Source organism: Phyllobates terribilis, unplaced genomic scaffold (assembly GCF_046119375.1).
Source record: "Phyllobates terribilis strain yellow unplaced genomic scaffold, ASM4611937v1 Scaffold_223__1_contigs__length_3252167, whole genome shotgun sequence".
Classification (NCBI taxonomy): domain Eukaryota; kingdom Metazoa; phylum Chordata; class Amphibia; order Anura; family Dendrobatidae; genus Phyllobates; species Phyllobates terribilis.
Window position 1 is genome coordinate 2,974,339 of NW_027362983.1, and position 22,839 is coordinate 2,997,177.

General features: G+C 47.9%; 13 non-coding genes across 13 annotated transcripts; all 13 read right to left on the bottom strand.

Annotated features, from left to right (window-relative positions):
- Positions 1 to 6,074: 6,074 nt before the first annotated feature.
- Positions 6,075 to 6,265, bottom strand: LOC141214714 (U2 spliceosomal RNA). The gene has a single exon (XR_012283910.1). It is a non-coding gene; the product is annotated as a U2 spliceosomal RNA (small nuclear RNA).
- A 1,115-nt stretch (positions 6,266 to 7,380) lies between these two features.
- LOC141214715 (U2 spliceosomal RNA) lies at positions 7,381 to 7,571 on the bottom strand. Its single transcript, XR_012283911.1, has one exon. It is a non-coding gene; the product is annotated as a U2 spliceosomal RNA (small nuclear RNA).
- Positions 7,572 to 8,686: 1,115 nt separating this feature from the next.
- LOC141214905 (U2 spliceosomal RNA) lies at positions 8,687 to 8,876 on the bottom strand. The gene has a single exon (XR_012284095.1). It is a non-coding gene; the product is annotated as a U2 spliceosomal RNA (small nuclear RNA).
- A 1,115-nt stretch (positions 8,877 to 9,991) lies between these two features.
- LOC141214716 (U2 spliceosomal RNA) lies at positions 9,992 to 10,182 on the bottom strand. The gene has a single exon (XR_012283912.1). It is a non-coding gene; the product is annotated as a U2 spliceosomal RNA (small nuclear RNA).
- A 1,115-nt stretch (positions 10,183 to 11,297) lies between these two features.
- LOC141214718 (U2 spliceosomal RNA) lies at positions 11,298 to 11,488 on the bottom strand. The gene has a single exon (XR_012283914.1). It is a non-coding gene; the product is annotated as a U2 spliceosomal RNA (small nuclear RNA).
- A 1,115-nt stretch (positions 11,489 to 12,603) lies between these two features.
- Positions 12,604 to 12,794, bottom strand: LOC141214719 (U2 spliceosomal RNA). Its single transcript, XR_012283915.1, has one exon. It is a non-coding gene; the product is annotated as a U2 spliceosomal RNA (small nuclear RNA).
- Positions 12,795 to 13,912: 1,118 nt separating this feature from the next.
- On the bottom strand, positions 13,913 to 14,103 carry LOC141214720 (U2 spliceosomal RNA). Its single transcript, XR_012283916.1, has one exon. It is a non-coding gene; the product is annotated as a U2 spliceosomal RNA (small nuclear RNA).
- Positions 14,104 to 15,221: 1,118 nt separating this feature from the next.
- On the bottom strand, positions 15,222 to 15,412 carry LOC141214721 (U2 spliceosomal RNA). Its single transcript, XR_012283917.1, has one exon. It is a non-coding gene; the product is annotated as a U2 spliceosomal RNA (small nuclear RNA).
- Positions 15,413 to 16,522: 1,110 nt separating this feature from the next.
- On the bottom strand, positions 16,523 to 16,713 carry LOC141214570 (U2 spliceosomal RNA). The gene has a single exon (XR_012283773.1). It is a non-coding gene; the product is annotated as a U2 spliceosomal RNA (small nuclear RNA).
- Positions 16,714 to 17,828: 1,115 nt separating this feature from the next.
- LOC141214722 (U2 spliceosomal RNA) lies at positions 17,829 to 18,019 on the bottom strand. The gene has a single exon (XR_012283918.1). It is a non-coding gene; the product is annotated as a U2 spliceosomal RNA (small nuclear RNA).
- A 1,115-nt stretch (positions 18,020 to 19,134) lies between these two features.
- Positions 19,135 to 19,325, bottom strand: LOC141214724 (U2 spliceosomal RNA). The gene has a single exon (XR_012283920.1). It is a non-coding gene; the product is annotated as a U2 spliceosomal RNA (small nuclear RNA).
- Positions 19,326 to 20,440: 1,115 nt separating this feature from the next.
- Positions 20,441 to 20,631, bottom strand: LOC141214725 (U2 spliceosomal RNA). The gene has a single exon (XR_012283921.1). It is a non-coding gene; the product is annotated as a U2 spliceosomal RNA (small nuclear RNA).
- Positions 20,632 to 21,746: 1,115 nt separating this feature from the next.
- LOC141214726 (U2 spliceosomal RNA) lies at positions 21,747 to 21,937 on the bottom strand. The gene has a single exon (XR_012283922.1). It is a non-coding gene; the product is annotated as a U2 spliceosomal RNA (small nuclear RNA).
- Between the last annotated feature and the right edge of the window lie 902 nt (positions 21,938 to 22,839).

A 22,839-nucleotide genomic window follows, 5' to 3' on the forward strand; every position in this document is an offset into this window, starting at 1 on the left:
CTGGACTCCCGTTAAGAAGACATGTTGTCAACCTCTAGATCCCTTACATGCCTGCACTTTTCGGCTTGCTGCTGCTGCAATCCACGCGTTTTAGATCTGCATAACTCCAACTCTTTAAACACAGCACCTTCACCCCCTGCTGTTCCCACCCGCCTCAACACCGTTGGAAGGGAGGAGAACCAATTAAGGCGGGGGGTGGGGTGGAACGAGCAGCTGTCTACCCTTAGCAGGAGGGCTCCTGATTACATACCTCTCCTGCTGCTGCTGCTGCTGCTGGCTGTCCAGCAGCAGACTGAAGGTGGCTGCTGCTGTGCACAGGTATATAAAGGCTCAGAGCCTATTATGACACGCGCAGCCAGCGTTCCATTGCCACATTCCATCTACTGCAGGCAGGATACCTGGCTGGCTGAATGTCGCTGAGAAGCTCACAGAGACCGCCATAAGCAACAGTTTAACAGAATGCCACAGACTAATCAACCAAACTTTTTGGGTTGGGTTCTCTTTTATAGTCTGCAGGCATTAAATGAAAGAAGTCAGTGTTCCAGCAGAAGGAGACAACGTTTCAGAAAAGGCATTGTAGCAAACCAAAAAAGAAATTTTAAGCGCAGCAGAGTAACCAGCGCACATACCTGTTAGCTCAGGTGAGTTTAAAAGGCTGCTGTTGATAACAAGGGCATTTGCTAAATAGATGGTGTGTGTGCAACAATATACTGAAAGGTCAATTATATTGTGCAGCTTATCTCACCACCTGTAGTTATTTAGGTGAAAGCTCCAAAATGCTTGCCTAATATGTCTGTTTATCCAAAAGGAAGTAAAAAGGGAGAGCTAGAAAGATAGTGACGCGCCCCCTGGGCCATATTCTTTATGGGAATATCCGGAGCCGGATCAGATGGGGGTTGTAGTCTCCGAGTGGCTATGACCCGGTCCGTGCCCAGGGTGTCAAACTCAGTTGTATGTGGCAGTCCTACAGATGTTAATAAGTTCTTAATGTCGACTACGCCACCCGTTGTATTGCGGTCACTATGGCCGCCGCTGCAGCAGGGTCCGTTGAGGCTGATGGTGTAGGTGCAGCTTGTGATGGTATAACCCCCAACGGGAGGGGTATAGCCTCAGAGGGGACAGGTGCAGAGGATGGGGGTTGTGGTGGTGCAGTGCAGACGGCAGTGAAGACAGAGTCGGGTTGTGCAGTTAAGGGTGTTTACTTACTGCAGATGTTGTACTGGTCACTCCAGCTTCGAGTGACCACCCGAGCCGTGCTGCGTCCACCAGGTCCTGGATCCAGCCAACCCCCAAACAAGTCCGGAGCGTGGCCCTGAGCTCTCCTTCTGTCCCGTTCTCTGGCCGTCCCCACCAGTGATCCACCTAGGTCCAGCTCCCTCGGGCCTTCTGTTGGGACACCCTTGGCCCTGGGTTCCCTGACCCTTCATGTGGTGTGCCTTCGGGGTGGATGTGGTGGGTGACCGTGGCAAACGCTGCCCACGGTCTCCGGTCTCTGGCTGGGGAATGTTTTTACCCCCACCAGCTTGGGTTCCGGTACCCTGATGCCGACTCTTCACCCGGGGATTTTAGTTGGGATCTTAGAGTCCTCTCTTCTGTTCCTCTGGGTCTCTCTCTTTTCTCCCTTGCTGCAGGCTGACTTCCTCTCTGCTTGCTGTCTGCTCCTCTGCAGCTGTCTTGCTGTCTCCAACTGACTTGTTCTCTGCATCTGACCCTGTTCTTTGTTGGTGCCCACCTTATATACACCCTCTATGTGTGAGCTCAGGTGACCAGCACCCAATGAGCTCCTATCTTTACCCAGGCTGCTCCCCCTATCTGCCCCTACACTACATGGGATGTACCACCCCCCTCCCACTCCAGCCAGGAACAGACTCGGTCGTACCTGCACATTTCTAAGTGGGAGTACCGTCGGCCTGTTCCCCGGAAATGGGATGTGTGTAGTGCATGCAGCCTACCGAGCTCAGTTCCACACTCCATCCTTACCCGGGAGTGGAATATCACACCTCTGGGTTGAGGTGCAATACCCCTGTAGCAGCCGAATCCTCAGGGTGCTACATTCCCCCCTGGTAAATCACAGCACGTCCTCGGGCTGTAAGACATAAAACAACACCAAAACATACAATTTTTTTCTTTTCATATAAACATAATAAAACATATAAAACATTATATATATATAAAACTTTTCATATAAACATTCTCGTCGTCTCTTGTTTCAGGTTCCTCCTCCGGACACTGTGCAACGTGTGTCCGGGAAAAGTGCGACAGTCTCTTAGAAAAATGGTTTTTCCTCTAAAACCGGTAGGGGGCGCTTTAGGAAGCGCAACTATATACAGGGAAGTTGGCCGCTCTCAGTCCTCGGCCAGGTAGAGGGAAGGGAATGGCTGCTCACAGTCCTCAGCCTGTGGGATTAAGGGGTTAACGGGTAAACAGTTCACTCAGCTGGTCCCAACGGGGACTATATATATGTTGCACTCAGCTGGTCCCAACGGGGACTATATATATGTTGCAACAGTCTCTTTGATACCCGGTCGGGTAACTATTTACATCACTGCTCTGCCGCACTCAACGGCGTCTTCCTCCTGCTCTTTGCTTATAGCTGGTTGTAACTTCAGACCCGTCCGGGTCCTCTTGCTCCTCCTCCTCGCACCGCAACTCCTCCTCCGTCAGGCGGTGTACATGGAGGGCGTAAGGTCCTTTGGCACACTTGTGCCGGGTGAAGGTGACCTCGTCTCCGATGTAGAGGTCACGACCTCTGTGCCCCTCCGGCAGATGGGACTCCACGTCTCTGCGCGTGACAAAGACGTCGCCGGGGGTGTTGTTGTCTCTAATGAAGCCCCACCCATGCTGCTGGTTGAACTTTATTACAGTCCCGGTGGTACGGGGACTGTGCGCTGCACGGGGGTCCCTCCTGGTCCGGCTCTTCTGCTCGGCGCTCCTTATTTGGGCCTGTTGTTCTCGGACCCGCCTCTCTCTCCGCTCCCTTGCGAACTCCTCGAGCTGCTGTCGGCAACACTCAGCACGCTCCGCTGCAGCTGCCCGGGTTTCCTGAGTGAACCCCATTAGGTCTTCTCCGGTGGGGTCCCACTCAAACTGCGCTTCCGCTAGCGGGGGCGAGATCCTTATTACGGGCTTCGGAGCCGGAATCAGGGGTGCACACATGGCCCCAACCCTCCTCTGGTGCTCCAGTTCGTAATACTTCTGGGGCCAGATGAAAGGCTGCCTGTCCGGCCACGTGTGCTGGGCAAACAAGTCCTCTCCCAGACGCGGCACCCTTGGTTTTACGGGCGCGGGCGCGGTGGTGGTGGCGCCCGGGTTGCCCAGGCCTTGCGGCCAGGCCTGGGGCACCTGGAAGGTGAAGGGCACCGTTAATACGGCGGCGCCCTGGGCTACCTGGCCTTGCGACCAGGCCGGAGGCTCCGCGGAGGTAGGGGGCGCTGTTGGTGATGCGGCGCCCGGGGGTACTAGGCCTTGCGACCAGGCTGGTGGTATTTCCTGCTTTGTCACGCTCCGGGTCGAGGCGCGTGACGTCACAGGGGTCGCTGCGGCGGCTTCCGGTCGGGGCCTAGTCCATAGCGGTGACATGGCGGCTACGGGCACAGCAGGGGGACTTTCGGGCTCTGCGACGGGGAGCTGGGGCAGGTGGGCGGTTTCACGGCTTGGGGTATAGGCGTCCCCTTTACCTGCCTCCATGCGTTCGGCTCCCTTCTCGGCGCCGTCTCCGACCTTGGGTCCTCCCGCGCCATCCTCAGAGGCGGTCTGTCTCCTCATCTTGGCTGGCGTGCTCCGGGCCTTGGTTTGCTGGGCCATCTCTCGGCTCCATTCCGCCAATATCTCGCGCTGTACCCGGGCCATCCTCCGTGCGAGGCCCTCCAGGGCAGTCTGTGCACACTCCCGGTCTCGGGGGAGCTGTGCAAGGACCTCCACTAGGCCTAGTGGGGTCGTGGTGTCTAGCAGGCTCCTGACCAACGGGTCGGTGCTGCTCTGCTCTTCCTCCAGCAGGCTCCTGGCCAGCGGGCCGGTGCTGCTCTGCTCTCCTTCCTCGGTCTTTAGCAGACTCCTGGCCTGCGGGCCGGTGCTGTTCTGCTTTCTCTCCATATCCGGGTAAGCTTCTCCGCTACTCCTCGTTAGACTTCTTGCCTCCGGGTGCGCTCGCTCCAGACTGCTCCAGGCGGTACCCATCTTCGTTCTTTTCTTTCGTCTCCTCCCACTTCGAGGGCGGTCCCGGGGCCACTGGGTGACTGTCAGCTCCAGGGGCGGTTCTTTCACGCTGACAGACACCTCTAGCATCACAGTCTCTGTTGGTGGGGGCGGTTTCCACTTTTGGTGCCATTTTCTGTCCTGGCCCACGATGGGAGGCGGCCTCTTGCCCTCCTTTGGCACGCCCATAATGGCGTCCGCTGCTCTTCCAAGGCGGGAAATCTTCGGATTTGGCGGGAAGCGTCGCCCAGTGGCGGGAAACCCTGCAGATGGCGGGAACAAGCTGGAAATGGCGGACAATCGGCGGGAAACGACCTGTGATGGGGTCCGATGGCGTGGACCCTCCGGAACCGGCGGGAGACTTCTTTCTGAGGTAAACTTGCACTTTTCTTCAGGCACGCAGTACCCGGGTGTTGCGGGCACGTAATCCTGCCGACTACGCCAAAGTTGACGCGCCCCCTGGGCCATATTCTTTATGGGAATATCCGGAGCCGGATCAGATGGGGGTTGTAGTCTCCGAGTGGCTATGACCCGGTCCGTGCCCATGGTGTCAAACTCAGTTGTATGTGGCAGTCCTACAGATGTTAATAAGTTCTTAATGTCGACTACGCCACCCGTTGTATTGCGGTCACTATGGCCGCCGCTGCAGCAGGGTCCGCTGAGGCTGATGGTGTAGGTGCAGCTTGTGATGGTATAACCCCCAACGGGAGGGGTATAGCCTCAGAGGGGACAGGTGCAGAGGATGGGGGTTGTGGTGGTGCAGTGCAGACGGCAGTGAAGACAGAGTCGGGTTGTGCAGTTAAGGGTGTTTACTTACTGCAGATGTTGTACTGGTCACTCCAGCTTCGAGTGACCACCCGAGCCGTGCTGCGTCCACCAGGTCCTGGATCCAGCCAACCCCCAAACAAGTCCGGAGCGTGGCCCTGAGCTCTCCTTCTGTCCCGTTCTCTGGCCGTCCCCACCAGTGATCCACCTAGGTCCAGCTCCCTCGGGCCTTCTGTTGGGACACCCTTGGCCCTGGGTTCCCTGACCCTTCATGTGGTGTGCCTTCGGGGTGGATGTGGTGGGTGACCGTGGCAAACGCTGCCCACGGTCTCCGGTCTCTGGCTGGGGAATGTTTTTACCCCCACCAGCTTGGGTTCCGGTACCCTGATGCCGACTCTTCACCCGGGGATTTTAGTTGGGATCTTAGAGTCCTCTCTTCTGTTCCTCTGGGTCTCTCTCTTTTCTCCCTTGCTGCAGGCTGACTTCCTCTCTGCTTGCTGTCTGCTCCTCTGCAGCTGTCTTGCTGTCTCCAACTGACTTGTTCTCTGCATCTGACCCTGTTCTTTGTTGGTGCCCACCTTATATACACCCTCTATGTGTGAGCTCAGGTGACCAGCACCCAATGAGCTCCTATCTTTACCCAGGCTGCTCCCCCTATCTGCCCCTACACTACATGGGATGTACCACCCCCCTCCCACTCCAGCCAGGAACAGACTCGGTCGTACCTGCACATTTCTAAGTGGGAGTACCGTCGGCCTGTTCCCCGGAAATGGGATGTGTGTAGTGCATGCAGCCTACCGAGCTCAGTTCCACACTCCATCCTTACCCGGGAGTGGAATATCACACCTCTGGGTTGAGGTGCAATACCCCTGTAGCAGCCGAATCCTCAGGGTGCTACAATAGCATTGCATCACATTACATGGCAATGCAATGCACAGTTGCTGAAGTTGAACCAAAATGAGCTTGTAATCTGGCTTCTGCAACTTTGAACATGAAAAATCCAATGAGGAGAAGAAAAGCAAAGCCAAAGAGTCCATCCCAAAATCCGACAAACAAGCAAAATGAACAAAAAACATTGAATTCAATTCTTTCTGATTTTAGAAACTGCATTAAAGAAGGGGTGCACCGGTCCTGGAGATACTGCAATACCAGGTCAATGCGTGGAGTGGACAGAGCAAGCTCTTTTTCCATCTCCCTGTTCTAAAAATCCATTTAATATATGGTCCCCAGATAGGGGACGTATCAGATATTAAACTGATAAGAACAGATACTACACTTGATCTTAGCCAAAAGGCCGAGAAGCGATAACCAGAATTGGTTTCAAACTACGGAGCCACCCAAGGATCCTGAAAAGTCCATTTGTGGAGATGAGCTCCTGGACTCCCGTTAAGAAGACATGTTGTCAACCTCTAGATCCCTTACATGCCTGCACTTTTCGGCTTGCTGCTGCTGCAATCCACGCGTTTTAGATCTGCATAACTCCACCTCTTTAAACACAGCACCTTCACCCCCTGCTGTTCCCACCCGCCTCAACACCGTTGGAAGGGAGGAGAACCAATTAAGGCGGGGGGTGGGGTGGAACGAGCAGCTGTCTACCCTTAGCAGGAGGGCTCCTGATTACATACCTCTCCTGCTGCTGCTGCTGCTGGCTGTCCAGCAGCAGACTGAAGGTGGCTGCTGCTGTGCACAGGTATATAAAGGCTCAGAGCCTATTATGACACGCGCAGCCAGCGTTCCATTGCCACATTCCATCTACTGCAGGCAGGATACCTGGCTGGCTGAATGTCGCTGAGAAGCTCACAGAGACCGCCATAAGCAACAGTTTAACAGAATGCCACAGACTAATCAACCAAACTTTTTGGGTTGGGTTCTCTTTTATAGTCTGCAGGCATTAAATGAAAGAAGTCAGTGTTCCAGCAGAAGGAGACAACGTTTCAGAAAAGGCATTGTAGCAAACCAAAAAAGAAATTTTAAGTGCAGCAGAGTAACCAGCGCACATACCTGTTAGCTCAGGTGAGTTTAAAAGGCTGCTGTTGATAACAAGGGCATTTGCTAAATAGATGGTGTGTGTGCAACAATATACTGAAAGGTCAATTATATTGTGCAGCTTATCTCACCACCTGTAGTTATTTAGGTGAAAGCTCCAAAATGCTTGCCTAATATGTCTGTTTATCCAAAAGGAAGTAAAAAGGGAGAGCTAGAAAGATAGCATTGCATCACATTACATGGCAATGCAATGCACAGTTGCTGAAGTTGAACCAAAATGAGCTTGTAATCTGGCTTCTGCAACTTTGAACATGAAAAATCCAATGAGGAGAAGAAAAGCAAAGCCAAAGAGTCCATCCCAAAATCCGACAAACAAGCAAAATGAACAAAAAACATTGAATTCAATTCTTTCTGATTTTAGAAACTGCATTAAAGAAGGGGTGCACCGGTCCTGGAGATACTGCAATACCAGGTCAATGCGTGGAGTGGACAGAGCAAGCTCTTTTTCCATCTCCCTGTTCTAAAAATCCATTTAATATATGGTCCCCAGATAGGGGACGTATCAGATATTAAACTGATAAGAACAGATACTACACTTGATCTTAGCCAAAAGGCCGAGAAGCGATAACCAGAATTGGTTTCAAACTACGGAGCCACCCAAGGATCCTGAAAAGTCCATTTGTGGAGATGAGCTCCTGGACTCCCGTTAAGAAGACATGTTGTCAACCTCTAGATCCCTTACATGCCTGCACTTTTCGGCTTGCTGCTGCTGCAATCCACGCGTTTTAGATCTGCATAACTCCACCTCTTTAAACACAGCACCTTCACCCCCTGCTGTTCCCACCCGCCTCAACACCGTTGGAAGGGAGGAGAACCAATTAAGGCGGGGGGTGGGGTGGAACGAGCAGCTGTCTACCCTTAGCAGGAGGGCTCCTGATTACATACCTCTCCTGCTGCTGCTGCTGCTGGCTGTCCAGCAGCAGACTGAAGGTGGCTGCTGCTGTGCACAGGTATATAAAGGCTCAGAGCCTATTATGACACGCGCAGCCAGCGTTCCATTGCCACATTCCATCTACTGCAGGCAGGATACCTGGCTGGCTGAATGTCGCTGAGAAGCTCACAGAGACCGCCATAAGCAACAGTTTAACAGAATGCCACAGACTAATCAACCAAACTTTTTGGGTTGGGTTCTCTTTTATAGTCTACAGGCATTAAATGAAAGAAGTCAGTGTTCCAGCAGAAGGAGACAACGTTTCAGAAAAGGCATTGTAGCAAACCAAAAAAGAAATTTTAAGCGCAGCAGAGTAACCAGCGCACATACCTGTTAGCTCAGGTGAGTTTAAAAGGCTGCTGTTGATAACAAGGGCATTTGCTAAATAGATGGTGTGTGTGCAACAATATACTGAAAGGTCAATTATATTGTGCAGCTTATCTCACCACCTGTAGTTATTTAGGTGAAAGCTCCAAAATGCTTGCCTAATATGTCTGTTTATCCAAAAGGAAGTAAAAAGGGAGAGCTAGAAAGATAGCATTGCATCACATTACATGGCAATGCAATGCACAGTTGCTGAAGTTGAACCAAAATGAGCTTGTAATCTGGCTTCTGCAACTTTGAACATGAAAAATCCAATGAGGAGAAGAAAAGCAAAGCCAAAGAGTCCATCCCAAAATCCGACAAACAAGCAAAATGAACAAAAAACATTGAATTCAATTCTTTCTGATTTTAGAAACTGCATTAAAGAAGGGGTGCACCGGTCCTGGAGATACTGCAATACCAGGTCAATGCGTGGAGTGGACAGAGAAGCTCTTTTTCCATCTCCCTGTTCTAAAAATCCATTTAATATATGGTCCCCAGATAGGGGACGTATCAGATATTAAACTGATAAGAACAGATACTACACTTGATCTTAGCCAAAAGGCCGAGAAGCGATAACCAGAATTGGTTTCAAACTACGGAGCCACCCAAGGATCCTGAAAAGTCCATTTGTGGAGATGAGCTCCTGGACTCCCGTTAAGAAGACATGTTGTCAACCTCTAGATCCCTTACATGCCTGCACTTTTCGGCTTGCTGCTGCTGCAATCCACGCGTTTTAGATCTGCATAACTCCACCTCTTTAAACACAGCACCTTCACCCCCTGCTGTTCCCACCCGCCTCAACACCGTTGGAAGGGAGGAGAACCAATTAAGGCGGGGGGTGGGGTGGAACGAGCAGCTGTCTACCCTTAGCAGGAGGGCTCCTGATTACATACCTCTCCTGCTGCTGCTGCTGCTGGCTGTCCAGCAGCAGACTGAAGGTGGCTGCTGCTGTGCACAGGTATTAAAAGGCTCAGAGCCTATTATGACACGCGCAGCCAGCGTTCCATTGCCACATTCCATCTACTGCAGGCAGGATACCTGGCTGGCTGAATGTCGCTGAGAAGCTCACAGAGACCGCCATAAGCAACAGTTTAACAGAATGCCACAGACTAATCAACCAAACTTTTTGGGTTGGGTTCTCTTTTATAGTCTGCAGGCATTAAATGAAAGAAGTCAGTGTTCCAGCAGAAGGAGACAACGTTTCAGAAAAGGCATTGTAGCAAACCAAAAAAGAAATTTTAAGCGCAGCAGAGTAACCAGCGCACATACCTGTTAGCTCAGGTGAGTTTAAAAGGCTGCTGTTGATAACAAGGGCATTTGCTAAATAGATGGTGTGTGTGCAACAATATACTGAAAGGTCAATTATATTGTGCAGCTTATCTCACCACCTGTAGTTATTTAGGTGAAAGCTCCAAAATGCTTGCCTAATATGTCTGTTTATCCAAAAGGAAGTAAAAAGGGAGAGCTAGAAAGATAGCATTGCATCACATTACATGGCAATGCAATGCACAGTTGCTGAAGTTGAACCAAAATGAGCTTGTAATCTGGCTTCTGCAACTTTGAACATGAAAAATCCAATGAGGAGAAGAAAAGCAAAGCCAAAGAGTCCATCCCAAAATCCGACAAACAAGCAAAATGAACAAAAAACATTGAATTCAATTCTTTCTGATTTTAGAAACTGCATTAAAGAAGGGGTGCACCGGTCCTGGAGATACTGCAATACCAGGTCAATGCGTGGAGTGGACAGAGCAAGCTCTTTTTCCATCTCCCTGTTCTAAAAATCCATTTAATATATGGTCCCCAGATAGGGGACGTATCAGATATTAAACTGATAAGAACAGATACTACACTTGATCTTAGCCAAAAGGCCGAGAAGCGATAACCAGAATTGGTTTCAAACTACGGAGCCACCCAAGGATCCTGAAAAGTCCATTTGTGGAGATGAGCTCCTGGACTCCCGTTAAGAAGACATGTTGTCAACCTCTAGATCCCTTACATGCCTGCACTTTTCGGCTTGCTGCTGCTGCAATCCACGCGTTTTAGATCTGCATAACTCCACCTCTTTAAACACAGCACCTTCACCCCCTGCTGTTCCCACCCGCCTCAACACCGTTGGAAGGGAGGAGAACCAATTAAGGCGGGGGGTGGGGTGGAACGAGCAGCTGTCTACCCTTAGCAGGAGGGCTCCTGATTACATACCTCTCCTGCTGCTGCTGCTGCTGGCTGTCCAGCAGCAGACTGAAGGTGGCTGCTGCTGTGCACAGGTATATAAAGGCTCAGAGCCTATTATGACACGCGCAGCCAGCGTTCCATTGCCACATTCCATCTACTGCAGGCAGGATACCTGGCTGGCTGAATGTCGCTGAGAAGCTCACAGAGACCGCCATAAGCAACAGTTTAACAGAATGCCACAGACTAATCAACCAAACTTTTTGGGTTGGGTTCTCTTTTATAGTCTGCAGGCATTAAATGAAAGAAGTCAGTGTTCCAGCAGAAGGAGACAACGTTTCAGAAAAGGCATTGTAGCAAACCAAAAAAGAAATTTTAAGCGCAGCAGAGTAACCAGCGCACATACCTGTTAGCTCAGGTGAGTTTAAAAGGCTGCTGTTGATAACAAGGGCATTTGCTAAATAGATGGTGTGTGTGCAACAATATACTGAAAGGTCAATTATATTGTGCAGCTTATCTCACCACCTGTAGTTATTTAGGTGAAAGCTCCAAAATGCTTGCCTAATATGTCTGTTTATCCAAAAGGAAGTAAAAAGGGAGAGCTAGAAAGATAGCATTGCATCACATTACATGGCAATGCAATGCACAGTTGCTGAAGTTGAACCAAAATGAGCTTGTAATCTGGCTTCTGCAACTTTGAACATGAAAAATCCAATGAGGAGAAGAAAAGCAAAGCCAAAGAGTCCATCCCAAAATCCGACAAACAAGCAAAATGAACAAAAAACATTGAATTCAATTCTTTCTGATTTTAGAAACTGCATTAAAGAAGGGGTGCACCGGTCCTGGAGATACTGCAATACCAGGTCAATGCGTGGAGTGGACAGAGCAAGCTCTTTTTCCATCTCCCTGTTCTAAAAATCCATTTAATATATGGTCCCCAGATAGGGGACGTATCAGATATTAAACTGATAAGAACAGATACTACACTTGATCTTAGCCAAAAGGCCGAGAAGCGATAACCAGAATTGGTTTCAAACTACGGAGCCACCCAAGGATCCTGAAAAGTCCATTTGTGGAGATGAGCTCCTGGACTCCCGTTAAGAAGACATGTTGTCAACCTCTAGATCCCTTACATGCCTGCACTTTTCGGCTTGCTGCTGCTGCAATCCACGCGTTTTAGATCTGCATAACTCCACCTCTTTAAACACAGCACCTTCACCCCCTGCTGTTCCCACCCGCCTCAACACCGTTGGAAGGGAGGAGAACCAATTAAGGCGGGGGGTGGGGTGGAACGAGCAGCTGTCTACCCTTAGCAGGAGGGCTCCTGATTACATACCTCTCCTGCTGCTGCTGCTGCTGGCTGTCCAGCAGCAGACTGAAGGTGGCTGCTGCTGTGCACAGGTATATAAAGGCTCAGAGCCTATTATGACACGCGCAGCCAGCGTTCCATTGCCACATTCCATCTACTGCAGGCAGGATACCTGGCTGGCTGAATGTCGCTGAGAAGCTCACAGAGACCGCCATAAGCAACAGTTTAACAGAATGCCACAGACTAATCAACCAAACTTTTTGGGTTGGGTTCTCTTTTATAGTCTGCAGGCATTAAATGAAAGAAGTCAGTGTTCCAGCAGAAGGAGACAACGTTTCAGAAAAGGCATTGTAGCAAACCAAAAAAGAAATTTTAAGCGCAGCAGAGTAACCAGCGCACATACCTGTTAGCTCAGGTGAGTTTAAAAGGCTGCTGTTGATAACAAGGGCATTTGCTAAATAGATGGTGTGTGTGCAACAATATACTGAAAGGTCAATTATATTGTGCAGCTTATCTCACCACCTGTAGTTATTTAGGTGAAAGCTCCAAAATGCTTGCCTAATATGTCTGTTTATCCAAAAGGAAGTAAAAAGGGAGAGCTAGAAAGATAGCATTGCATCACATTACATGGCAATGCAATGCACAGTTGCTGAAGTTGAACCAAAATGAGCTTGTAATCTGGCTTCTGCAACTTTGAACATGAAAAATCCAATGAGGAGAAGAAAAGCAAAGCCAAAGAGTCCATCCCAAAATCCGACAAACAAGCAAAATGAACAAAAAACATTGAATTCAATTCTTTCTGATTTTAGAAACTGCATTAAAGAAGGGGTGCACCGGTCCTGGAGATACTGCAATACCAGGTCAATGCGTGGAGTGGACAGAGCAAGCTCTTTTTCCATCTCCCTGTTCTAAAAATCCATTTAATATATGGTCCCCAGATAGGGGACGTATCAGATATTAAACTGATAAGAACAGATACTACACTTGATCTTAGCCAAAAGGCCGAGAAGCGATAACCAGAATTGGTTTCAAACTACGGAGCCACCCAAGGATCCTGAAAAGTCCATTTGTGGAGATGAGCTCCTGGACTCCCGTTAAGAAGACATGTTGTCAACCTCTAGATCCCTTACATGCCTGCACTTTTCGGCTTGCTGCTGCTGCAATCCACGCGTTTTAGATCTGCATAACTCCAACTCTTTAAACACAGCACCTTCACCCCCTGCTGTTCCCACCCGCCTCAACACCGTTGGAAGGGAGGAGAACCAATTAAGGCGGGGGGTGGGGTGGAACGAGCAGCTGTCTACCCTTAGCAGGAGGGCTCCTGATTACATACCTCTCCTGCTGCTGCTGCTGCTGCTGGCTGTCCAGCAGCAGACTGAAGGTGGCTGCTGCTGTGCACAGGTATATAAAGGCTCAGAGCCTATTATGACACGCGCAGCCAGCGTTCCATTGCCACATTCCATCTACTGCAGGCAGGATACCTGGCTGGCTGAATGTCGCTGAGAAGCTCACAGAGACCGCCATAAGCAACAGTTTAACAGAATGCCACAGACTAATCAACCAAACTTTTTGGGTTGGGTTCTCTTTTATAGTCTGCAGGCATTAAATGAAAGAAGTCAGTGTTCCAGCAGAAGGAGACAACGTTTCAGAAAAGGCATTGTAGCAAACCAAAAAAGAAATTTTAAGCGCAGCAGAGTAACCAGCGCACATACCTGTTAGCTCAGGTGAGTTTAAAAGGCTGCTGTTGATAACAAGGGCATTTGCTAAATAGATGGTGTGTGTGCAACAATATACTGAAAGGTCAATTATATTGTGCAGCTTATCTCACCACCTGTAGTTATTTAGGTGAAAGCTCCAAAATGCTTGCCTAATATGTCTGTTTATCCAAAAGGAAGTAAAAAGGGAGAGCTAGAAAGATAGCATTGCATCACATTACATGGCAATGCAATGCACAGTTGCTGAAGTTGAACCAAAATGAGCTTGTAATCTGGCTTCTGCAACTTTGAACATGAAAAATCCAATGAGGAGAAGAAAAGCAAAGCCAAAGAGTCCATCCCAAAATCCGACAAACAAGCAAAATGAACAAAAAACATTGAATTCAATTCTTTCTGATTTTAGAAACTGCATTAAAGAAGGGGTGCACCGGTCCTGGAGATACTGCAATACCAGGTCAATGCGTGGAGTGGACAGAGCAAGCTCTTTTTCCATCTCCCTGTTCTAAAAATCCATTTAATATATGGTCCCCAGATAGGGGACGTATCAGATATTAAACTGATAAGAACAGATACTACACTTGATCTTAGCCAAAAGGCCGAGAAGCGATAACCAGAATTGGTTTCAAACTACGGAGCCACCCAAGGATCCTGAAAGGTCCATTTGTGGAGATGAGCTCCTGGACTCCCGTTAAGAAGACATGTTGTCAACCTCTAGATCCCTTACATGCCTGCACTTTTCGGCTTGCTGCTGCTGCAATCCACGCGTTTTAGATCTGCATAACTCCAACTCTTTAAACACAGCACCTTCACCCCCTGCTGTTCCCACCCGCCTCAACACCGTTGGAAGGGAGGAGAACCAATTAAGGCGGGGGGTGGGGTGGAACGAGCAGCTGTCTACCCTTAGCAGGAGGGCTCCTGATTACATACCTCTCCTGCTGCTGCTGCTGCTGCTGGCTGTCCAGCAGCAGACTGAAGGTGGCTGCTGCTGTGCACAGGTATATAAAGGCTCAGAGCCTATTATGACACGCGCAGCCAGCGTTCCATTGCCACATTCCATCTACTGCAGGCAGGATACCTGGCTGGCTGAATGTCGCTGAGAAGCTCACAGAGACCGCCATAAGCAACAGTTTAACAGAATGCCACAGACTAATCAACCAAACTTTTTGGGTTGGGTTCTCTTTTATAGTCTGCAGGCATTAAATGAAAGAAGTCAGTGTTCCAGCAGAAGGAGACAACGTTTCAGAAAAGGCATTGTAGCAAACCAAAAAAGAAATTTTAAGCGCAGCAGAGTAACCAGCGCACATACCTGTTAGCTCAGGTGAGTTTAAAAGGCTGCTGTTGATAACAAGGGCATTTGCTAAATAGATGGTGTGTGTGCAACAATATACTGAAAGGTCAATTATATTGTGCAGCTTATCTCACCACCTGTAGTTATTTAGGTGAAAGCTCCAAAATGCTTGCCTAATATGTCTGTTTATCCAAAAGGAAGTAAAAAGGGAGAGCTAGAAAGATAGCATTGCATCACATTACATGGCAATGCAATGCACAGTTGCTGAAGTTGAACCAAAATGAGCTTGTAATCTGGCTTCTGCAACTTTGAACATGAAAAATCCAATGAGGAGAAGAAAAGCAAAGCCAAAGAGTCCATCCCAAAATCCGACAAACAAGCAAAATGAACAAAAAACATTGAATTCAATTCTTTCTGATTTTAGAAACTGCATTAAAGAAGGGGTGCACCGGTCCTGGAGATACTGCAATACCAGGTCAATGCGTGGAGTGGACAGAGCAAGCTCTTTTTCCATCTCCCTGTTCTAAAAATCCATTTAATATATGGTCCCCAGATAGGGGACGTATCAGATATTAAACTGATAAGAACAGATACTACACTTGATCTTAGCCAAAAGGCCGAGAAGCGATAACCAGAATTGGTTTCAAACTACGGAGCCACCCAAGGATCCTGAAAAGTCCATTTGTGGAGATGAGCTCCTGGACTCCCGTTAAGAAGACATGTTGTCAACCTCTAGATCCCTTACATGCCTGCACTTTTCGGCTTGCTGCTGCTGCAATCCACGCGTTTTAGATCTGCATAACTCCACCTCTTTAAACACAGCACCTTCACCCCCTGCTGTTCCCACCCGCCTCAACACCGTTGGAAGGGAGGAGAACCAATTAAGGCGGGGGGTGGAACGAGCAGCTGTCTACCCTTAGCAGGAGGGCTCCTGATTACATACCTCTCCTGCTGCTGCTGCTGCTGGCTGTCCAGCAGCAGACTGAAGGTGGCTGCTGCTGTGCACAGGTATATAAAGGCTCAGAGCCTATTATGACACGCGCAGCCAGCGTTCCATTGCCACATTCCATCTACTGCAGGCAGGATACCTGGCTGGCTGAATGTCGCTGAGAAGCTCACAGAGACCGCCATAAGCAACAGTTTAACAGAATGCCACAGACTAATCAACCAAACTTTTTGGGTTGGGTTCTCTTTTATAGTCTACAGGCATTAAATGAAAGAAGTCAGTGTTCCAGCAGAAGGAGACAACGTTTCAGAAAAGGCATTGTAGCAAACCAAAAAAGAAATTTTAAGCGCAGCAGAGTAACCAGCGCACATACCTGTTAGCTCAGGTGAGTTTAAAAGGCTGCTGTTGATAACAAGGGCATTTGCTAAATAGATGGTGTGTGTGCAACAATATACTGAAAGGTCAATTATATTGTGCAGCTTATCTCACCACCTGTAGTTATTTAGGTGAAAGCTCCAAAATGCTTGCCTAATATGTCTGTTTATCCAAAAGGAAGTAAAAAGGGAGAGCTAGAAAGATAGCATTGCATCACATTACATGGCAATGCAATGCACAGTTGCTGAAGTTGAACCAAAATGAGCTTGTAATCTGGCTTCTGCAACTTTGAACATGAAAAATCCAATGAGGAGAAGAAAAGCAAAGCCAAAGAGTCCATCCCAAAATCCGACAAACAAGCAAAATGAACAAAAAACATTGAATTCAATTCTTTCTGATTTTAGAAACTGCATTAAAGAAGGGGTGCACCGCTCCTGGAGATACTGCAATACCAGGTCAATGCGTGGAGTGGACAGAGCAAGCTCTTTTTCCATCTCCCTGTTCTAAAAATCCATTTAATATATGGTCCCCAGATAGGGGACGTATCAGATATTAAACTGATAAGAACAGATACTACACTTGATCTTAGCCAAAAGGCCGAGAAGCGATAACCAGAATTGGTTTCAAACTACGGAGCCACCCAAGGATCCTGAAAAGTCCATTTGTGGAGATGAGCTCCTGGACTCCCGTTAAGAAGACATGTTGTCAACCTCTAGATCCCTTACATGCCTGCACTTTTCGGCTTGCTGCTGCTGCAATCCACGCGTTTTAGATCTGCATAACTCCACCTCTTTAAACACAGCACCTTCACCCCCTGCTGTTCCCACCCGCCTCAACACCGTTGGAAGGGAGGAGAACCAATTAAGGCGGGGGGTGGGGTGGAACGAGCAGCTGTCTACCCTTAGCAGGAGGGCTCCTGATTACATACCTCTCCTGCTGCTGCTGCTGCTGGCTGTCCAGCAGCAGACTGAAGGTGGCTGCTGCTGTGCACAGGTATATAAAGGCTCAGAGCCTATTATGACACGCGCAGCCAGCGTTCCATTGCCACATTCCATCTACTGCAGGCAGGATACCTGGCTGGCTGAATGTCGCTGAGAAGCTCACAGAGACCGCCATAAGCAACAGTTTAACAGAATGCCACAGACTAATCAACCAAACTTTTTGGGTTGGGTTCTCTTTTATAGTCTGCAGGCATTAAATGAAAGAAGTCAGTGTTCCAGCAGAAGGAGACAACGTTTCAGAAAAGGCATTGTAGCAAACCAAAAAAGAAATTTTAAGCGCAGCAGAGTAACCAGCGCACATACCTGTTAGCTCAGGTGAGTTTAAAAGGCTGCTGTTGATAACAAGGGCATTTGCTAAATAGATGGTGTGTGTGCAACAATATACTGAAAGGTCAATTATATTGTGCAGCTTATCTCACCACCTGTAGTTATTTAGGTGAAAGCTCCAAAATGCTTGCCTAATATGTCTGTTTATCCAAAAGGAAGTAAAAAGGGAGAGCTAGAAAGATAGCATTGCATCACATTACATGGCAATGCAATGCACAGTTGCTGAAGTTGAACCAAAATGAGCTTGTAATCTGGCTTCTGCAACTTTGAACATGAAAAATCCAATGAGGAGAAGAAAAGCAAAGCCAAAGAGTCCATCCCAAAATCCGACAAACAAGCAAAATGAACAAAAAACATTGAATTCAATTCTTTCTGATTTTAGAAACTGCATTAAAGAAGGGGTGCACCGGTCCTGGAGATACTGCAATACCAGGTCAATGCGTGGAGTGGACAGAGCAAGCTCTTTTTCCATCTCCCTGTTCTAAAAATCCATTTAATATATGGTCCCCAGATAGGGGACGTATCAGATATTAAACTGATAAGAACAGATACTACACTTGATCTTAGCCAAAAGGCCGAGAAGCGATAACCAGAATTGGTTTCAAACTACGGAGCCACCCAAGGATCCTGAAAAGTCCATTTGTGGAGATGAGCTCCTGGACTCCCGTTAAGAAGACATGTTGTCAACCTCTAGATCCCTTACATGCCTGCACTTTTCGGCTTGCTGCTGCTGCAATCCACGCGTTTTAGATCTGCATAACTCCACCTCTTTAAACACAGCACCTTCACCCCCTGCTGTTCCCACCCGCCTCAACACCGTTGGAAGGGAGGAGAACCAATTAAGGCGGGGGGTGGGGTGGAACGAGCAGCTGTCTACCCTTAGCAGGAGGGCTCCTGATTACATACCTCTCCTGCTGCTGCTGCTGCTGGCTGTCCAGCAGCAGACTGAAGGTGGCTGCTGCTGTGCACAGGTATATAAAGGCTCAGAGCCTATTATGACACGCGCAGCCAGCGTTCCATTGCCACATTCCATCTACTGCAGGCAGGATACCTGGCTGGCTGAATGTCGCTGAGAAGCTCACAGAGACCGCCATAAGCAACAGTTTAACAGAATGCCACAGACTAATCAACCAAACTTTTTGGGTTGGGTTCTCTTTTATAGTCTGCAGGCATTAAATGAAAGAAGTCAGTGTTCCAGCAGAAGGAGACAACGTTTCAGAAAAGGCATTGTAGCAAACCAAAAAAGAAATTTTAAGCGCAGCAGAGTAACCAGCGCACATACCTGTTAGCTCAGGTGAGTTTAAAAGGCTGCTGTTGATAACAAGGGCATTTGCTAAATAGATGGTGTGTGTGCAACAATATACTGAAAGGTCAATTATATTGTGCAGCTTATCTCACCACCTGTAGTTATTTAGGTGAAAGCTCCAAAATGCTTGCCTAATATGTCTGTTTATCCAAAAGGAAGTAAAAAGGGAGAGCTAGAAAGATAGCATTGCATCACATTACATGGCAATGCAATGCACAGTTGCTGAAGTTGAACCAAAATGAGCTTGTAATCTGGCTTCTGCAACTTTGAACATGAAAAATCCAATGAGGAGAAGAAAAGCAAAGCCAAAGAGTCCATCCCAAAATCCGACAAACAAGCAAAATGAACAAAAAACATTGAATTCAATTCTTTCTGATTTTAGAAACTGCATTAAAGAAGGGGTGCACCGGTCCTGGAGATACTGCAATACCAGGTCAATGCGTGGAGTGGACAGAGCAAGCTCTTTTTCCATCTCCCTGTTCTAAAAATCCATTTAATATATGGTCCCCAGATAGGGGACGTATCAGATATTAAACTGATAAGAACAGATACTACACTTGATCTTAGCCAAAAGGCCGAGAAGCGATAACCAGAATTGGTTTCAAACTACGGAGCCACCCAAGGATCCTGAAAAGTCCATTTGTGGAGATGAGCTCCTGGACTCCCGTTAAGAAGACATGTTGTCAACCTCTAGATCCCTTACATGCCTGCACTTTTCGGCTTGCTGCTGCTGCAATCCACGCGTTTTAGATCTGCATAACTCCACCTCTTTAAACACAGCACCTTCACCCCCTGCTGTTCCCACCCGCCTCAACACCGTTGGAAGGGAGGAGAACCAATTAAGGCGGGGGGTGGGGTGGAACGAGCAGCTGTCTACCCTTAGCAGGAGGGCTCCTGATTACATACCTCTCCTGCTGCTGCTGCTGCTGGCTGTCCAGCAGCAGACTGAAGGTGGCTGCTGCTGTGCACAGGTATATAAAGGCTCAGAGCCTATTATGACACGCGCAGCCAGCGTTCCATTGCCACATTCCATCTACTGCAGGCAGGATACCTGGCTGGCTGAATGTCGCTGAGAAGCTCACAGAGACCGCCATAAGCAACAGTTTAACAGAATGCCACAGACTAATCAACCAAACTTTTTGGGTTGGGTTCTCTTTTATAGTCTGCAGGCATTAAATGAAAGAAGTCAGTGTTCCAGCAGAAGGAGACAACGTTTCAGAAAAGGCATTGTAGCAAACCAAAAAAGAAATTTTAAGCGCAGCAGAGTAACCAGCGCACATACCTGTTAGCTCAGGTGAGTTTAAAAGGCTGCTGTTGATAACAAGGGCATTTGCTAAATAGATGGTGTGTGTGCAACAATATACTGAAAGGTCAATTATATTGTGCAGCTTATCTCACCACCTGTAGTTATTTAGGTGAAAGCTCCAAAATGCTTGCCTAATATGTCTGTTTATCCAAAAGGAAGTAAAAAGGGAGAGCTAGAAAGATAGCATTGCATCACATTACATGGCAATGCAATGCACAGTTGCTGAAGTTGAACCAAAATGAGCTTGTAATCTGGCTTCTGCAACTTTGAACATGAAAAATCCAATGAGGAGAAGAAAAGCAAAGCCAAAGAGTCCATCCCAAAATCCGACAAACAAGCAAAATGAACAAAAAACATTGAATTCAATTCTTTCTGATTTTAGAAACTGCATTAAAGAAGGGGTGCACCGGTCCTGGAGATACTGCAATACCAGGTCAATGCGTGGAGTGGACAGAGCAAGCTCTTTTTCCATCTCCCTGTTCTAAAAATCCATTTAATATATGGTCCCCAGATAGGGGACGTATCAGATATTAAACTGATAAGAACAGATACTACACTTGATCTTAGCCAAAAGGCCGAGAAGCGATAACCAGAATTGGTTTCAAACTACGGAGCCACCCAAGGATCCTGAAAAGTCCATTTGTGGAGATGAGCTCCTGGACTCCCGTTAAGAAGACATGTTGTCAACCTCTAGATCCCTTACATGCCTGCACTTTTCGGCTTGCTGCTGCTGCAATCCACGCGTTTTAGATCTGCATAACTCCACCTCTTTAAACACAGCACCTTCACCCCCTGCTGTTCCCACCCGCCTCAACACCGTTGGAAGGGAGGAGAACCAATTAAGGCGGGGGGTGGGGTGGAACGAGCAGCTGTCTACCCTTAGCAGGAGGGCTCCTGATTACATACCTCTCCTGCTGCTGCTGCTGCTGGCTGTCCAGCAGCAGACTGAAGGTGGCTGCTGCTGTGCACAGGTATATAAAGGCTCAGAGCCTATTATGACACGCGCAGCCAGCGTTCCATTGCCACATTCCATCTACTGCAGGCAGGATACCTGGCTGGCTGAATGTCGCTGAGAAGCTCACAGAGACCGCCATAAGCAACAGTTTAACAGAATGCCACAGACTAATCAACCAAACTTTTTGGGTTGGGTTCTCTTTTATAGTCTGCAGGCATTAAATGAAAGAAGTCAGTGTTCCAGCAGAAGGAGACAACGTTTCAGAAAAGGCATTGTAGCAAACCAAAAAAGAAATTTTAAGCGCAGCAGAGTAACCAGCGCACATACCTGTTAGCTCAGGTGAGTTTAAAAGGCTGCTGTTGATAACAAGGGCATTTGCTAAATAGATGGTGTGTGTGCAACAATATACTGAAAGGTCAATTATATTGTGCAGCTTATCTCACCACCTGTAGTTATTTAGGTGAAAGCTCCAAAATGCTTGCCTAATATGTCTGTTTATCCAAAAGGAAGTAAAAAGGGAGAGCTAGAAAGATAGCATTGCATCACATTACATGGCAATGCAATGCACAGTTGCTGAAGTTGAACCAAAATGAGCTTGTAATCTGGCTTCTGCAACTTTGAACATGAAAAATCCAATGAGGAGAAGAAAAGCAAAGCCAAAGAGTCCATCCCAAAATCCGACAAACAAGCAAAATGAACAAAAAACATTGAATTCAATTCTTTCTGATTTTAGAAACTGCATTAAAGAAGGGGTGCACCGGTCCTGGAGATACTGCAATACCAGGTCAATGCGTGGAGTGGACAGAGCAAGCTCTTTTTCCATCTCCCTGTTCTAAAAATCCATTTAATATATGGTCCCCAGATAGGGGACGTATCAGATATTAAACTGATAAGAACAGATACTACACTTGATCTTAGCCAAAAGGCCGAGAAGCGATAACCAGAATTGGTTTCAAACTACGGAGCCACCCAAGGATCCTGAAAAGTCCATTTGTGGAGATGAGCTCCTGGACTCCCGTTAAGAAGACATGTTGTCAACCTCTAGATCCCTTACATGCCTGCACTTTTCGGCTTGCTGCTGCTGCAATCCACGCGTTTTAGATCTGCATAACTCCACCTCTTTAAACACAGCACCTTCACCCCCTGCTGTTCCCACCCGCCTCAACACCGTTGGAAGGGAGGAGAACCAATTAAGGCGGGGGGTGGGGTGGAACGAGCAGCTGTCTACCCTTAGCAGGAGGGCTCCTGATTACATACCTCTCCTGCTGCTGCTGCTGCTGGCTGTCCAGCAGCAGACTGAAGGTGGCTGCTGCTGTGCACAGGTATATAAAGGCTCAGAGCCTATTATGACACGCGCAGCCAGCGTTCCATTGCCACATTCCATCTACTGCAGGCAGGATACCTGGCTGGCTGAATGTCGCTGAGAAGCTCACAGAGACCGCCATAAGCAACAGTTTAACAGAATGCCACAGACTAATCAACCAAACTTTTTGGGTTGGGTTCTCTTTTATAGTCTGCAGGCATTAAATGAAAGAAGTCAGTGTTCCAGCAGAAGGAGACAATGTTTCAGAAAAGGCATTGTAGCAAACCAAAAAAGAAATTTTAAGCGCAGCAGAGTAACCAGCGCACATACCTGTTAGCTCAGGTGAGTTTAAAAGGCTGCTGTTGATAACAAGGGCATTTGCTAAATAGATGGTGTGTGTGCAACAATATACTGAAAGGTCAATTATATTGTGCAGCTTATCTCACCACCTGTAGTTATTTAGGTGAAAGCTCCAAAATGCTTGCCTAATATGTCTGTTTATCCAAAAGGAAGTAAAAAGGGAGAGCTAGAAAGATA